Source organism: Helianthus annuus, chromosome 11 (genome assembly GCF_002127325.2).
Source record: "Helianthus annuus cultivar XRQ/B chromosome 11, HanXRQr2.0-SUNRISE, whole genome shotgun sequence".
Taxonomy (NCBI): domain Eukaryota; kingdom Viridiplantae; phylum Streptophyta; class Magnoliopsida; order Asterales; family Asteraceae; genus Helianthus; species Helianthus annuus.
In genome coordinates, this window is record NC_035443.2 from 140,761,959 (window position 1) to 140,775,851 (window position 13,893).

Below are 13,893 nucleotides of genomic sequence, written 5' to 3' on the forward strand. Positions count from 1 at the left end.
AGAAGGACGTGGAACAAGGTGCCAAGTATGATTTCGATGTAAGGCATCAAGTTCCTCGTGCATAGCATGGACCGTTTGGGATCTTTGGATGCGGTTTTGATTCCTTTGGGAACATGAGTGGATAATAGATAGTGATGGAGAGGATGGTTGTAAAACTGAGCCAAGTTGGCGAAGTGTTTTGGTTTAAAAATGCCGGCTTCGGATCGGGTGGTCATAGGATGGTTATTGTTGGCTTGAATGGTAGGCAACGGTGGTTGGAATGATGTAGATTGTAGGTCCGATGAAGATTGGTGAGGAGGAGATGGTGGAGTGGTGGAAGATGTGGATTGGGTGTCGGTTATGTCTGGGTTTAGGAGGTTTTCAGGTGGGTTGTTAATATGTGAGATTGGGCTGGTGGAGTTGGTTTGTGATGAGCCGGAGGGAGTTGTTTGGTTGGAAAAAGTATGGGCTGGTTAAGATGAGGAAACTTTTGGAGTTGGGCCAAAATCTGTGGGGCAAGAGGTGCAAGGTGGAGGTGAGGTATTGGGTATGGTTGGTGATGGATGTAGTGTTTTGGTATTTTATGTTGGTAGTGGAAGGGTGTCTTCAAAATTTGTGAAGGGAAGGCGAGATATGTCGGAAGGTGTGGCAGATGAATGAAATGGGAAAATGTCTTCATCAAATTTAGCATGCCTAGTGGTATATATTCGGCTGGTTGTGGTGTCTAGGCATCGAAAACCTTTGTATCTTGAACTATAACCAATGAACACGCAAGGGGCGCTTCTTGATAAAAGTTTATTTTTGGTATAGTCACGAAGATATGGGTACACAAGACATCCAAAAACTTGTAAATTTGAGTAGTTAGGAGGATGTTTGAAAAGGACTTCAAAAGGAGATTTATTTTCAAGAATTTTGGTTGGTAAACGGTTTATGATGTAAGTGGCGGAAGTAAAGGCATCAACCCTAAAAAGGGATGGTGTGTGGGCGTTAAATATCATAGCGAGACCGGTTTCGGTTATGTGACGATGTTTTCGCTCCGCTCTTCCATTTTGTTTGGGTGTATAGGGACATGAGAGGCGGTGTTGCACGCCAAGTTGCAAAAAATAATTTTGTACCCGATTGTTTGTGAATTTGGTTCCGCCATCACTTTGAAAAATATTAACAATTGTGGAAAATTGATTTTGAACAAGATTAAAGAAGGCGGTTAAAACATTAAAAAAATCGGATTTGGCTTTTAAAGGATAAAACCAAGTGAACCGGGAGTAATCATCAACAAAGATAACATAGTACAAATAGCCATCAATGGATGCTGTGGGGGAGAGTCCCCAAAGGTCACAGTGAATAATATCTAAAACTTGTTGTGCACGTTTATTATTTTCAACAAAGGGCAAATGTTTAGCCTTTAATAGCTCACAAGAATTGCAAAAACCCGGTTTGGGTAATAAAGATGTAACAAATACATGACCAAGTTTGTTTAAAGTTGTGATGGTATCAAAAGAAACGTGTCCTAGGCGACTATGTCATTTATTAAAAGAAGCACGGAGATGGGAAGCAGAGAGCGCAACAACAAGAGACTTGTGACCTTGGGTAAGAACATAGAAGCCATTTTCGCAAATGCCTCTAGCAAGAACTTCCGCCGTCTTTCGGTCCTGGATGTGAAAATAACTCTTAGAAAATAAAACATCAACCGGTGAATCATTCGTGAGTCTACTTATGGATAATAGATTTTTAGTGAGATTCAGAACGACAAGAACATTTGGTAATGAAATAGAATCATTTAGTTGTGTGGTCCCTATATTGGTAACGGGTAAGGATTGCCCATTACCAAAAGTGACACATATGTTACCGGTGTGAGATTTAAGATTTTTAAGGCCGTTTTTATTTTTAAGCATATGTATTGTAGCACTTGAATCAGCTGTCCAAACCGGGGTTTCATGATTGATGTTGCATTGAGCATGAAATGCTTGTGCAATATTGGCATCTGTGGAACTTGATTTGTTGGCATAAGAAGCGAGACTTGGGCAAGCAGGAGCATAGTGTCCGTCCTTTCTACACAATTGACAATGAGGAGTGCGGCCACGGCCACGACCTCAAAAAGAATTAGATCGGCCACAGTCTCGAGAGGAGGGACGATTGTTTTTGGTTTGGATCACATAGAAGGAGGCTTCGGGTGTTTGAGGACCATGAAGTTTTTGAATAAAAAGTTCTTGGTTTTCGGCATTTGCAAGAAGGTCACGAAATGAAGGGGCCGGTGGATGGTGTGTTGGGAGGTTGAAAATTTTTCAAAAGCGGCGCCTAAACCACAAAGAAACCAATGGCGCTTATCCTCATCGCTAATCGGATGTCCGATTGCAGCAAGTTGATCAAAAAGGCCTTTGAACTTTCGACTGTATTCGGAAACTGTGGAGTTTGCTTTTTGAAGATTCCGAAGAGTGTCGGTCAGATTATGAACACGCTCGATGGAGCCGTGATTATAGGCGTTAGCCAATGCTTTCTAGACCGAAAGGGCGTTGTTATGACCGCTAGTTTCAGCCATTGATTCCTCTGTTAGGGTGGAGTTAATGAGCAGGAGAACCTTCTAGTCATTCGCTTGCCAGGACATGTAATCAGGATTGACAGTGAGTTTTCCTTCAGAGGTGATTTTTTCGGGTGGAATCGGGATCGAACCATCAACATGTGCGGGAGTTTGAGGTGTGTGAGGACAGGGGTGACTTGTTTTTCCCAAGTAAGGTAGTTTGTTGAATTGAGTTTGATGTTAATTAAATGGGTTAGGGAATGGAGTGGGATGGAAGAAGTGTCTGTGGGATTGGACATGATGATGGAGAAGAAGAAGATTGGTACGACAGAAGAAGAATGACGGAGGAGAAAAACAGAGTAGCGGCAGAAGAAGAAAAAAGAAAGAAACAAAGGAGGCGATAAACAGGGGAGCCAGACCAAGGAGAAAAAAAGAAAAAAAAATTAGGATCTCTTGGCTGATACCATGAGACAGTCGAAAACTTCAATGATTTTTCATTACACCTATAACCCATATAAATACACAAGAAGTTACAAAGACTAGAGGAGACAATTTCTCCTATTTACATATTTAGAGGATACACTTATTCATCTGTAGTCTTTTTTGATTTTGAGTTGATAAGATTGTTTTTGGGATTCTTGCCTTAAAATATGGATTAAATCTTTGGGAATATGATATTCTTTCTAAGGGTTAAGTTATTCTACAAAAACTTCTAATTGTAAGAAGTGTAAGAAGGATTTATAGAGTGACAAGTGTCCAATAACCTAAAACCTAAACCCACACCACCCAAAACCTAAACACCCACCCCTGAAAAAAAAAAAAAAAAAAAAAAAAAAACCTCACCAAAAACCCCCCAAAAAACCTAACCCCTCACCCCCCCCCCCCAAAAAAAAAACCTAAAAAACCTAAACCCCCCCCCCCACCCTTTTTGTCGAGAGGGTGTGTTGGGGGGGGGGGGAGGCGGTTAGGTTTTTGGGTGGTGGTGGGTGTTTAGGTTTTTTTTTTTTTTTTTTTTTTTTTGTATGTAGTGGATTTTTTTTAGAATCCTTTGTACCCAGTAAAGTTGTATTTGATCCTAATCCTTCTTTCTAAATATGCACAAATAGAGTTTTTCTTTCCAAACCGGTTCCGGTTTGTGTCAACAAAAGTCGAAACCGCTTTTCGTTGGAACCGAATCGGGTTTATATATTTGCCTGGTGTAAGCTTAAGCCAACAACCCATCAATAGTAGGCTCAAACTAACTAACATAAATTCCTTGATGACACTAAAATCACTAGTAGGTGATTCGTCTGATGGTGAAGGTTGAAGAGTTCTAATCCTTGTCGATTAAGGAAGCTGGGAAGATAAGTTTGGTTATTAAATCAAACAGATAGATTTAGTTTTATTTTATATTTTAAATAGGAGTCTAGTTTGAGTCAAATACATATTTGTTTAGCTTTGTTTCCAAGTTACTGCAGTATATATATAGAGATAGGAACTTTGTAATTGAACAGTGAGTTTTCTTCTTAGTTAATAAAACCAAAAAGAGTCGAGGGAGTCCCCCAAAAAATCAAGTGTTTTTCTCGTGTGTTTTTGCTCGTACCGATTGTTGCCTCCAACAATTGGTATCAGAGCTTCAAGGTGATTCTACATTTAATCGAAGATCTTGGCTGTGATTGAAGGCCTGTTCAGTCCCGATAAAGACTTGGGGTGTTTAACCAAGTCACAAGTTGAATACAGTGGTTCTGGGGTGAATAACCAGACCACGCAAGGTTCAAGAAGTTGGGGTGAATAACCACTTCAGGAGTATTCTTTCGTGAACAAGAACCATGGGAGACGGGGCACCACAACAGATCATCGTCCATCAAAGGGAACCAAGTGCGGCAACCTTAACTTGTCCAAAATTAACGACTTCGAACTACAACACGTGGACCGTAATGATGGAAGCAAACCTTGACGCTCAAGGTTTATGGGAGGCTATCGACCCTGTTACCGGTGACGCGGTGGATGAAAAGAAAAACAAGATGGCTCGAGCGATAATCTATCAAGCGTTACCGGAGAATATTTTGATGCAAGTAGCCACGACCCGGAGTGCTCGAGATATCTGGGAAACATTACGGGTTCGTTTTCTTGGAGCAGACCGAGTTCAACAAGCCCGTCTTTCATCACTTAGACGGGATTTCAATCAGTTAAAGATGACCGAAAAGGAGACGGTTGAAGACTTTGCAGGAAAGATATCGGAGTATGTGAGCAAGTTTAATGCACTAGGATCAACTGTAGAAGATGTTACTGTTGTAAGAAAACTACTCGATAGTATGCCACCGAAATTCATAGCCATTGTAGCTACTATTGAACAGATTGCGGATCTAAACACAATGAGTTTCGAAGATTGCATAGCGCGCTTAAAGGCCTTCGAGGAACGAATAAAAGGGCATGAGGCCGCTGCTGAGAAAGAGGGCAACTTGCTGTTTGCTAAAGCCGAGAGTAGTAACAAAAATTACAACCCAAATCAAGAACGAAAAGGTTATGGAGGCCGAGGACGAGGTTCAGATCAACGCGGTCGCGGTCGTGGTCGTGGTCGAGGACGAGGCCGTGGACGAGGCCAGAATAATCGACCAAGTGACAACCAAAATGGAGACCAACACCGGAACAATAATAATCAGGGACGTGGAACCGAGAACAGGACTCGAGATAAACAAAGTGTTCGGTGTTACAATTGTAACATTCTAGGACATTATGCATGGGAGTGTACGAAACAACCTGAACCAGAGGCTAACTTGAATCAGGTTGATAACCAAGGGCCGGCCTTGATGATGGCATCAGTTGAAATCGAAGAAAACAAGATCTTGCTGAATGAAGAGAAAGTAAACCCCAAGATGTATGCGAGTGATAGTCATGACGACTCGATTTGGTACTTAGATAACGGTGCCTCGAATCATATGACAGGTGTCGAGTCTCACTTTACCGAGTTAAATAAGACGATAACTGGGTTGGTTAGATTTGGCGATGGGTCAAGAGTATCAATCAAAGGAAAGGGTTCGATTGTTTTCGAGTGCAAGAATGGGGAACATCGAGTCATAAGTGAAGTTTACTACATTCCTGAATTGTGTAGTAATATACTTAGTCTTGGGCAGATGACTGAGAATGGTTGCAAAGTTTGGATGGAAGATAATCACTTGTGGCTTTATGAAGATAATAATCGGCTATTGATGAAGGTACCAAGAAGTCCCAATCGCCTCTACAAAATAGCACTAAAAACTGGTACACCGGTATGTTTCCTTAATTCCATTGATGACCGAGCATGGTTGTGGCATGCTAGGCTCGGTCATTTAAATTTTCAATCTATTCAAGATATGAAATCCAAAAACATGGTGCGTGGTAAGATTCAAATAAAACAAGGAGAACACGTTTGCGATGCTTGCATGCTAGGCAAACAAGCTCGTGAATCGTTTCCAAAGCAAGCTATATACCGCGCCACCAAGCCTTTGGAACTAATTCACACTGATTTATGTGGACCCATCAATCCCTCCACACTTGGAGGAAATCGGTATTTCATCTTATTCGTTGATGATTACTCGAGACATATGTGGATATATACTACCAAAAACAAATTTGATGTTTTAGATTTGTTTAAGAAATTCAAACAGGAAGTGGAACTTCAGTTCGGTTTAAAAGTTAAAGCGCTTCGAAGCGATCGCGGTGGAGAGTTCCTAAATAAAATATTCCTTAGCTATTGTGAAGAAGTCGGAATACGAAGATATTTTACAGCGCCATATACGCCACAACAAAATGGCGTTGTGGAAAGGCGAAACTGAATGGTGATGAATATGACTAGAAGTATGATGAAAGCTATGAAGTTACCACAAAATTTATGGGGAGAAGCTGCTCGCCATGCCGTGTACGTGTTAAATCGAGTACCAACTAAAGCACTAAAGAATGTCACTCTGTATCAAGCGTTGTATGGGAGGAAGCCAAGTATAAGACATTTACGTGTGTTTGGTTGTAAGGCGTATATGAAGATACCATCGGTGAACACAACTAAACTTGATGATCGAAGCTTGCCTTTAATATACCTCGGTAGCGAACCGGGTTCAAAGGCCTATCGTCTTTTCGATCCAACCTACAAAAGAATCCACGTTAGCCGGGACGTAAAATTTAATGAAAGAGAAGGTTATGATTGGTCATTATATAAAGAATCGATGGGAATTGGTGAAGGACCAGAATGGGTTGAGTTTAATTGTCAACCTAATGTGGAGGTTATTGTGAACCCTCCACTGACGATAACAACACCTCAGTCCCCACAACATTCTGAGAATTCAGAGCAGAATCTGAATAATGAACAAGAGCAGGTTAGTGAATTAGAAATCGAGACAGATTCAGAAGAATTTGAAGAACCAATAGACCAAAGCTTGAGGAGGTCAACAAGACAAAGCGTAATTCCTAGAAGGCTTAATGACTATGTTTTGATGGCTGAAGAATGTTTAATGATCAATGATGAGCCACTAACCTACGAGGAAGCAAAACATAATGAGCTTTGGGTAAAAGCAATGAAAGAGGAATTATACTCAATTGAAGAAAACGAAACCTGGGAACTAACTTCATTACCCGCCGGGTCGAAATCCATAGGTTTGAAATGGGTTTATAAGATTAAGAGGGACGCTGAAGGAAATATAACAAAACACAATGCCAGACTCGTCGCCAAAGGATATGTTCAGCAACCGGGGATTGACTTTGAAGAGGTTTTCGCTCCGGTAGCAAGAATGGAGACGATTCGAGTAATTTTAGCTATGGCAGCAAAACAAAACTGGTCCGTATACCATTTAGACGTTAAATCGGCATTCTTGAATGGCGAACTCAAGGAAGTTGTGTATGTTAAACAACCGGAAGGTTTCTTAGTTCCCGGAAGAGAAAATAAGGTGTATAGATTGCGCAAAGCTTTGTATGGGTTACGACAGGCACCACGAGCTTGGAATGAGCGCCTCGATAAGACACTAAAACAACTTGGTTTCACTCGATGCCCTAGAGAACAAGCCGTTTATTTGAAGAATATTAAGGGGGAGTTGCTTATAGTAGGCGTGTATGTCGACGATCTTATAGTGACGGGTAGAAGAAAAGATGAAGTTGAACAGTTTAAGCAACAAATGAAGGCTGAATTTAAGATGCAAGACCTTGGTTTACTAACCTATTATCTAGGAATAGAGGTACAACAGAAAGATGGCAAGATAACTTTGAAGCAATCTAGCTATGCAAAGAAAATACTACAAATTGCTAAGATGGAAGAATGTAACCCAACGAAGTTCCCAATGGAACATCGATTACAGGTCGGTCGCAATGAGGATGATGAACCAGTGAACCCGACAGAGTATCGTCGAATAATAGGAAGTCTCAGATATCTTCTTCATACGAGACCCGACCTAGCCTACTCAGTTGGCGTTATGAGCCGGTTTATGCAAGAGCCAAAGGAGAGTCACATGAAGTTAATAAAACAGATTTTGCGGTATGTAAAAGGCACAATCAACCTAGGTCTCTCATACGGACGAGATGGAGACGATAGCATAGTTGGTTTTTGTGATAGTAGTCATGCTACAAATAAAACTGATGGGCGAAGTACTACTGGAATGGCTTTCTATTTTGGCACATCGCTCGTTTCATGGAATTCACAAAAACAAAAGACGGTGGCACTCTCATCATGCGAGTCTGAGTTTATGGCAGCCGCAGCTACCGCTTGCCAAGCATTGTGGTTGAGAGGGCTACTCAGTGAACTAACGGGTTGTAAGGAGAAGGTAGTTGTACTTCTTGTGGATAATAAGTCTGCGATAGCTCTTATGAAAAATCCAGTTTTTCATGGTCGTAGTAAACACATTAATACAAGGTTTCATTTTATACGTGAATGCATTGAAAGAGAAGAAGTCCGAGTAGAGTATGTTCGAGGAGAAAAACAACGTGCAGATATCTTGACTAAAGCTTTACCAAGAGTAAAATTCGAAGAGATGCGAAGGATGCTCGGAGTGGTGGATTTGGGTGGAACGATACAAGGATCAAGGGGGTGAATGAAGAGTTCTAATCCTTGTCGATTAAGGAAGCTGGGAAGATAAGTTTGGTTATTAAATCAAACAAATAGATTTAGTTTTATTTTATATTTTAAATAGGAGTCTAGTTTGAGTCAAATACATATTTGTTTAGCTTTGTTTCCAAGTTACTGCAGTATATATATAGAGATAGGAACTTTGTAATTGAACAGTGAGTTTTCTTCTTAGTTAATAAAACCAAAAAGAGTCGAGGGAGTCCCCCAAAAAATCAAGTGTTTTTCTCGTGTGTTTTTGCTCGTACCGATTGTTGCCTCCAACAAAGGTTGTGTGTTTGTTTCTAAGGTTTCTAAACCCCAGTTGTTTTCATGATTTTCTTTGAAGTGGTTCAGAACTCAACAATGGAAATCTTTCAGAAAGAGTCACAAACGTAGGGATTTCGAATAACTCAACTGAAGAACATCGCAATTTTCCTAACTCCGAGGGGTAAGCTCTTACTCTATTTATAACATCTGTCCAATTGTAAATCTATTCGATATCATGATTGGAACGATTTACATATACATTGTTCAACTGTTAGTATTGTTTTCTTGAAAACAGGCCTGATCAATCCATATCAATTAGAGATGAAGGAGAAGCAATGGGAGGAGAAAGAGAATTTGAAGTTGAAGGAGAAGTAGAAGGAGAAGGAGCCTCCGGCGATGATCCAGGCATTCTAGGAATAAATGGCCAACAAATTACAACGTAAGCTCGATTACGTTTGCTTGTGCCTTTGAAGGTTTGAGTTGTTTCTATCGTTGATCATATCATTCTTTGTTTTGTCTAACCAGGTTAAATGTCCCTATACTAGCTTCGACCGCCCTTCGCATGGTTCTATCACTGGTGTGTGTTTTCGTCGTTGTTAAACAAGGAAAACACATTGCAAAATCCTTTAAGCTTTTATTTGTTGTGGGTTCTGGCATTGCTTTCGCTGCTTACAGTATAATCTCTTCAATCAACGACCGTGCAGATAACAAGATGCTCAAAGGCCTTAACCATGTTGGTTGCAACCTGGCATTCTTCGTGTTGTTGTTCGTAATATACACCACGGCCTAGATTGGGCACAGCTGCATTACACGTTTGGTGTTACTTGGTGCATTATATTTATGTCTGTGTTTAAACTTATTCTCTTTGAACTTGTGAACCGATTGTGGTGTGTTAATGTTTTCTGTAAAGACTTGAATTTGTATATGTGAACCAATGTGAAACATATTGTGTTGTATATGTTAGTTTTTTTAATTGTTATTTTATAAACTTTCTTCTTTGCAGGTATGTCTGTATTCTTTTAGTTAAATCTTAAGAGTTTCTTATAAGAACCCTGCCTTTGCATCCCAAAGACTTTAACATTTATGTGTAGCTGGGTAATAGAATGGATGAGGTAATGAAATTGATTATTACAATTCTATGTCTTGCTTGGTTACCATGTGTGAATGGAATGAACAATTACTTTTTGTTGTTTGGTATGCGAAAAAAGACGAAGGAATAAAATCGGATGGCGGTAGTCAGTGATGGGCGATGATGGGGTGTGGTGCTAAGTGTCAGTTGTAGCGGCAGCGGTGGTTGGTGGTGGTGGGTGGAGACGACGACGGATAGTGACAGCGGTGGTGGTGGTGGTGGATGACGGTGGAGGTAGGTGGCGGCGGTGGTGATGGTGGTGGCAGGGGTGGTCGGAGGTGGTAGCAACGGCGACGGTGGTCGAAGGTGGTAGCGGTGGTGGTGGTGGTGGGTGGTGGCGGTTGATAGCGGTGGCGGTGGTGGGTGGCGGTGATGATAGGAGGTGGCAGTGGCAATGGTGGTGGCGATGATCGAAGGGGGGTGGCGGCGACGGTGGTGGCGAGGACGGAGGTGGGTGGTGGCTGCGGCGGTGGCGGGTGTCGGCGAAGGTGGGTGACGGCGGCGGATGACGGTGGTGGTGGTGTGTGGTAGCAACGGTGGTGGGTTGTGGTGTTGTTAACGAAGGGTGATTTTGAGGGAATGAAATGTATTTTGGGATGGACGATTCCATTCCATCGACCAACCAAACACTATTTTCTTCATTCCCTCACAATGGTCCATTTCATTCCACCTCTCATTCCTGCATACCAAACGCTACCTATTTATGTGTATCCGGGTAATGGTAACTTTATGGAAAATAAAATAAAATCCGTATCAATTTTTATACAATCCATATCAAGTGTAGCGTTTCTTTGGGTGGAGGGAAGAAAGGAAGATCGTAGTCAGTTATGTTTAAAGGTTAAATTTTGTGCACATTACTATACTGGCCACAAAATGGTAGGATCCATCCATTTCAAATAAATCAACAAAAAACAAACATTATCCTTGCTTTTAGTCCTTATTTTGTTTATAAACTAGTATTTAACCCCACGTTGCGGGGCATGAGTTGTAAAACCATGCTAAGCAGTAAGCAAACAACAACTAAAACCGAGAAAAACCATAAAACAAAAATGTGAATTTATACTCTGGGTGTTCTTTCTACAGCAAGTTGCTCCAACTGCTCTCAACATCCTACAAAATTAACACTATATATAATTTAAGCATGATAGAAACTAATAACAAATTCACAGTTTCACACACAGTTAAAAGAGATTGATTGTGGATTTACAAAAGTTAATTATTGCAACAAATTCTAGTTATTAGCTAGTGTAGCTTGTTACATTAAGAACATTGAGGAATAATAAAGCAAAACGTTTCAATATATGGGCTATTATATTTATAAGCCACTTCACTGTAGGTTTTTTATTAAATAATCTATTGAAATACAATTTTGTTGCAAAAAGGACTTCTTTGTTGAATTAATTATGCCTGATTCAAAACAAAAACTTTAGCCCCGCCAATTACATATTTACATACCTCAAATGGCCAACGAAATGATCAACAAAAGCAGCCCTAAGTGAAGCAAGCGACCTTATAGCAGCAACAAAAATTACAAAACATGTTTCATACTGTTAGAAATGCAAACAGAATAGCACATATATACATTGCCAAACGAATTTCATGGTTGAAAGCCATCAATTTAAAACTATTGACAAATCTTAATGTAAAAGGTAATCAAAACTCATATGTGGTAGAGGGTTGTTCGAAGAAGACGCCTGCTAACTAAGGTTATTATTAGCATTGTTATAAATGAAATGTTAGTTTCGCAAAAGGTCCCAAATAGTTCATGTCACCGGTTTTATACTTTCATTGGCGTAACACGTCCATGGGAAGAACCTTGCCAGAAGAATCCTTTGCTTGTTGTTGAGTGAGACGGAGACCTAATGCAAGCTTGTTAGATGAAGTTTGTCGGATCACTGGAGCAGAGAGAAGAAAGGACAGGGATCAAGGGATTTTTTATACATACATGCATACATAGACACGTAATATTATTGAAAATGATCAACCAACAATTTTAACTTAATAATCATATTTGATGTGTGTTAGGCATCAAGAACCAAAACCTGTGACAAAATAGTAACCAAACAACTATCAATATGTTTAGTTCCACAAAATTATCAAGAAAAAATATGCAAACTTTTATTCAGTAGACCTATTTAATTGAAGGCGTATCGGACGCCCTAGTGTTCGATTTGTGGTTAAATTGAAACAGATGGGGTGTAATGGTGGTGATGCATCGGTGGTATGCTTCAGAACTGGTTGTTTTGAGTTCAAGTTTGATAGCAACATCACTAAACTATAGAAAAAATGACTTCCCTTTTGTACGTTTCACCACTGAAAGTCTGAAACTATATGTTTCTAGGTTAGAACTGAAATTGTTAGAAAACAAATAACATTCACGCGTAATCAATTTCTATAACAACTAAAACTTCCATGACTTGCAGAAAACCCGAATTGAAAACAAAATTTCCAACAAAAACACAAATAAGAAGCAAAAAACAGCAAAAATAAAGAATGAAATATGAAGCAAAAACATAAATTCTGAACATGTATCATTTGCACGTTAACGAATACAGTCACTTGCACAAATTAAAACTACCAATCGATTGTAAAAGCTCCTAGGTCTCAATGGTTCCCTCAAAAGCAAACGAAAACTAAACATCAGCGCAAGCAAAGCCTCCAAGCAATTACGACCTCTCGGAAAATTAATCGTAGAAGAAAGAACTTACGATGATGTTTGACATGATGAATTCCAATTTCTATAGTTCAATTTTGAAGATTAAAGTCATAGCCACAATCAACCCCCATTAACGAACATAGAAATTAATCACCGTAGCTACAATCAAACCCCATTAAAGAGCATATAAAATTAGAAAGAATCGAGAGAGTTTTTACTCCCGTTGAAGCCATTAGCGTAACACTCTGTCGTAAACGACTATCTTGACGCCGTCTTCCACTGCCGTCGCCGACGGCCGCCTGGAGCCATTAGCGGCACACGCCAATCTCAATGACCATATCACGGCCGTCTTCCACTGTCGTTGCCGACAGAGGCCTGGTCACCGGAGGTCAGGTTCCTCCTTTGCCGGTGGCTTTCTCGTGCGTGGTGGAAAATGAAAACGAAAGGAAGGAAATGGCATTTCTGTAATTAACATTAGTGCTTCTTTGTGAAGCATACCGTAGATCAGAAGATGAACGGTTCAGATGTACTACTGTAGCTAAGAAGCGACTTGTTATATATGAGTAAATTGCCATTTTAGTCCATAAGTTTTGTTTAAATTTGTCATTTTAGTCTAAATAGTTTTTTTTTTTTTGCCTCTGAGTCTCTGACTTTTCCCTTTTATTGCTATTGTGATCACATACACAAACTCCATTCAAAAACTCCATCTTTAACAAGGGGTATTTTGGGGTTTTCATTTTAAATGTTTTCAATTGCCATTTCGATCCAATTCCAAAAAATCAAAAAAATTCCAAAAAATCAAAAAAATTCCAAAAAATTCTAAAAAATAATAAAAATTCTAATAAATCATAAAAATTCTAAAAAAATCTAAAAAATACAAAAAATCCGTTTCGGCGCGAACCGTTTCGAACCCGAACCGTTTCGAGCTGAACCGTTTCGACGCGAGCCGTTTCGACCCGTACCGTTTCGACCCGAACCGTTTCGACCTGTACCGTTTCGAGCCGAACCGTTTCGACCCGTACCGTTTCGACGCGAACCCTTTCGAGCCGAACCGTTTCGAGTCGAACCGTTTCGAGCCGAACCGTTTCGAGCCGAACCGTTTCGAGCCGAACCGTTTCGAGCCGAACCGTTTCGAGCCGAACCGTTTCGAGCCGAACCATTTCGACGCGTACCGTTTCGACCCGTACCGTTTCGAACCGAACCGTTTTGAGCCGTACTGTTTCGAGCTGAACCGTTTCGAACCGAACCGTTTCGAGCAGAGCCGTTTCTAGCAGAGCCGTTTCGACGCGAACCGTTTCGACCCG

At 40.5% G+C, this 13,893-nt stretch overlaps 1 long non-coding RNA gene across 2 annotated transcripts; it reads right to left on the reverse strand.

The window, feature by feature from the left end:
* Window positions 1-10,793: 10,793 nt before the first annotated feature.
* Window positions 10,794-13,094, reverse strand: LOC110890396. Of its 2 annotated transcripts, XR_004871004.1 has the most exons (3): window positions 12,642-13,094; window positions 11,389-11,442; window positions 10,794-11,043 (listed from the first exon to the last, which is right to left on the reverse strand). It is a non-coding gene; the product is annotated as an uncharacterized LOC110890396 (long non-coding RNA). The 2 variants fall into 2 exon arrangements; XR_004871005.1 differs by lacking the exon at window positions 11,389-11,442 and having other exon boundaries at window positions 12,642-13,091.
* Window positions 13,095-13,893: the final 799 nt, after the last annotated feature.